The sequence below is a fragment of the Wasmannia auropunctata genome, unplaced genomic scaffold, assembly GCF_000956235.1.
Source record: "Wasmannia auropunctata unplaced genomic scaffold, wasmannia.A_1.0 LD336053.1, whole genome shotgun sequence".
Taxonomy (NCBI): domain Eukaryota; kingdom Metazoa; phylum Arthropoda; class Insecta; order Hymenoptera; family Formicidae; genus Wasmannia; species Wasmannia auropunctata.
Window position 1 is genome coordinate 6081524 of NW_012026837.1, and position 4392 is coordinate 6085915.

The following is a 4392-nucleotide window of genomic DNA, read 5'->3' on the forward strand; positions in this document are numbered from 1 at the left end:
TATCCCCTGTGTGCCTTGTCGACTTACTTGTATCTCCGATCGGGACGCGAAACTCTGCTCGACCCGGACGTGCGAACTCCCGACAGTATTGCCTCGCACCTACGCGTGCGGTCGCAAACTTCCGCCACATGAAGTTTAACTTTAAGGTCGGAATTAGGCAAAATAGACAAACCAACTTTAGCATCACAGGCACCGATTACATTTATCTTATCATCGGTCAAAGTGCGAAAAGATTCAATAACGGAATTGTCGGCAAGAAAATTATGACCATTGAAAATATTATAAATCGAAGATAATATAAACGAGGGCTACCCGTGTCCACAAGAGCTTTTAAATGACAAGAAACACCGTTGTACGAGTCGACATCGATAATAGAATTATCTAAAGTAAGTTTTCTTACGGAATTTTCTGAAACGCACGCAACCTGATTCGAAGGAGTTTTCGCTTCCTCGGGGGACGAAGGCTTGGAGGTTGAAGGGGTTGACGACGAGTCGACCAGGCCTCTACGTTGAAGCTTGAAGCAGTTGGCTTTCAGGTGTCCCTTGGCCCTGCAGTACGAACACGATATCCCCGTGGCTGGAGCCCTTGACGCTTGCGTTGACGATGGAGAGGGGGAAGACGCTTCCTTCGCCCTTTCCTTATCCTTTTCGTTTTTTATAGGAGGAGATGGTTTCTTTGAAACAATGCCGCAGGTAGAAATGATCTTCGACATCTCTTCGAGAAAGTCATCGACGGTCTGTGCTCTTAGTACCGCCGCAGAACTTCGTAATGATAGGCTGTTGATGCCATCAATGATAAGCTGAATTCGATCATTCTCCGAAAGTTGTAAAGTGTGCATCAACTTGAGTTTTTGTTGAGCATAATCCTGAAAGGATTCTTTCGGGTAATTCCATTTACATGCTTCCACATTTTGCATAACAACGTGAAATGGAACGTAGCGTTTAAAGCGACGAATAATTGATTCCTTAAACGCAGACCAAGAATCGTTGATTTGGCCTGAATCTAGATCGAACCAGTCACGAGCATTCTTGAGTAGTTTGCTCGAGGCAGCAAGTAGGGTGACACCCTCGTTTGCTCCGTGAATAACTGCCAAGCGATCCACTTTACGGATCCAAACTTCAACATCTTCATCGGCTGTACCGCTGAAAGACGGGATTTGTGAAGATAATATTTTAATGGCCTGGGGATTGGCCAGATTTCCCAACAAGGTTGACTCGTTGCGAGACGCGGATGGCGTGGTCGACGGGAACACTACCGGAGCTTGAACTTGTGCACTGCCAAGTTGAACCATCCATTGCGAGAACTGAGCCATCATCTCTTGATTTTGACGCATTTGATTCGTGAGTAACTGGAACATCTGATTGCCAGATAAGCCCGCGGCTTGAGCTGTCGCAGAGCCTGGTGAAGGATTAACTGTAGGAGGACGTGTCAACGTTGTTCTTGATTTCGATGCGCCGGCTGACGGTGTCGTACGAGGCGTAAGCCTGTCAGACGTTTCCGAAAGGGTACCTCCAGTAGGCGGAGTGACTTGACTCTCCTTTCTTGGTGTATGATGACGCTCGAAGAAGCTCATTAACGCGTCGATACATTTTTCGCGCGTGTCCATAACCGGAGGTTTGTAATAGGTGATCCTTTGCTCAAGCTCCTCAGTCGAAAGAGTGTCTAGTAGTTGGCGATTCATTTCCATAGATGTCAGCAACACAGTCGGTGTAGAGATTACCGATGCGCTCCGCGCTAACAGTCACTGCGTCGAGATGGCGTTAATACACGCGCGAACTTGTCGGCATGCGTACCCGAGATGCGAGCCAATATGGCTGCCGAAAACCGTCGCACTGGCGCGAACGATGAAAAATGGCGGAGTCCGATGACCGGCCACGTGGTCGGCGTAAACTATGCCGATGAGCGAACGCTGACTGTGGCGATCACTCTCGATGCGATTACGAGCCCGAAGGCGACGAACACGGACACCGTTATGTGAACGTGGTGATGAGCCCGAAGGCGACAAACGAGCGGCGATCACTCGCGAACGCGGGAACAAGCCCGAAGGCGACGAACACGATCACTGTTGTGTGAACGTGGTGATGAGCCCGAAGGCGACAAACGCGCGGCTATCACTCGCGAACGCGGGAACGAGCCCGAAGGCGACGAACACGATCCCCAGTGAGAAACAATTTGTCGACCCGACGTCGATTCGACGTCGAAAAGTGGGTTCGAAATGAGATCGAAATTGACATCGACATCGATGTCTTTTTGACTCCCACGTCGACCTCCTGTCGATTCAAACTGCGAAATCGATTTGACATTGATCATAAATCAAAATCCTGCCCAAGGAGAACAGAAAGATCAAAATGACATAAAAATAAGATCAAATTTTAGTTTGTCAAAATAATGTCAAATTGCATAAATTTTTGATGTATTCTTGATCATTCCTTGAATGAGAAATGATCGCCAATTCGATATACTTATTTACGGAAATTTCTAAAGCGGTCACCCATCCAAGCCATGAACCTTCTGAAACGTGCTTAACCTTGTGATCGTCCGAGAACCGATGTTCCGATGACCTATAAATATTAATTGCTAATAAAAGTATACCAATGGTATAAATCTTTTTAATAGATGTCAAAAAGATGGAATATGTATTAGTTAAGATATATTTTGTCTATAAATATAAAGTTTGCATATATAAAATATTAACAAATATGAAGTTACAATTTTTACTGAAACTTAATTTTGTATATGCGAAATGGCATTTGAAATTAAAAATAAATACTTGCCATATATATATATATATACAATCGAGAAACATTCACATTTTTTTTTAAATAAAAAAAATCGACACTATAAAAAAAAGTCAATATAAAGTCATTCTTTAGTCATTTGAAATCTAGATTGAAATCTAGATTAGAAATCTAGATTTTATAATGTAAAAAATGACGTAAATTCGGTCAATTTAACGTTAAATTGATATTATTTTGACTTTTCTGTTCTTTGGATCGATTCGATGTCGATTCGACGTATTTTCGACCAATTATTTCTCACTGGGTATATATGCATGATTAACTTTTAATTTTAGACTAATTTTGGGTTTTGGACATTGGTAACTTGGAAACAAGTATTTTTTGATGTCAAAACAATTTGATCGAAATGGTCTGATTTTCGATGTCAATTTCGATTCGATGAGTTTTCGATGACATCGACATCGAAACGACGTCGATTCGACATCAGCCTTCTCACTGGGTCACTGTTGTGTGAACGTGGTGATGAGCCCGAAGGCGACAAACGCGCGGCGATCACTCGCGAACGCGGGAACGAGCCCGAAGGCGACGAACACGGTCACTGTTGTGTGAACGTGGTGATGAGCCCGAAGGCGACAAACGCGCGGCGATCACTCGCGAACGCGGGAACAAGCCCGAAGGCGACGAACACGGTCACTGTTATGTGAACGTGGTGAGAAGCGCGCACACTGCGCGTTACACAACCTGTGCACGAGTGTCGGGAAAGGAGGACGGACAGGCGACTTCCGAGCCCGCAAGGAAAAAGGCGGGAAGGAGGGTGCATCCCACTTCTGAGCTGAAAGGATATTACCAGCGGGTTTTATTACCGCGAAAGGATGTAGAGATATTTGTCAGGAATATTGGAGGAACGTAACTAGGGTAGACACTCGTGAGACACAGCAATTAACAGAACACAGATTTATTCAGGTAACACGAAAAAGGCGCTCGACTCGCGAGGCATAATGGTTGAGATCTTCGCTCGTTGACAAAAAACTTAAGACTGTTCCACCGTCTCCAAGCGGAAACGATATTATGGCAAAAGAATCACATGCGCCAATCAGAGAACGCCAAGGCGTCACGTGGCCCGTCGCGCAGGCGCAGCACGTACGCGGGATGAGTCCGCCAATCGCGAAGCGATCACGAGAACAACTAGCGCCGCGGAACAGAAGCGCTACCAATTGCCAACTTGAAACAGAAATACCACTGCTGGGGAAAATAACTAGGCGAACTGGCCATTTCTAGAGTCGTAGATTATCAGAGAAGCGCGATCGGCTTATGGCAGTATCGCAAAAGTACTAGAAAATATTAAAAATGGCGTCGAATGGCCAATCATAAGTTTGATTTATTCGGCAGCCATTTATAATAGCGATAAATCAATCTTATGATTGGCCATTTGCGTGTCCAATCAGGACTCGTAACACCGGTCGCGCTTCTCTGATAATCTAGGACTCTAGCCATTTCTTACACTTGTTACTGGATAAATTACCAGATGTAGCCAGCGCTAGATATAGTAATTTATCCAGTAACAAGCAACTAGGATGAAAGTCACTAAAGGGACGTTCATGATTTGCCGCCCGTACGCACATCACATCGCAGCATTATTTCGTGCTTCGTATGA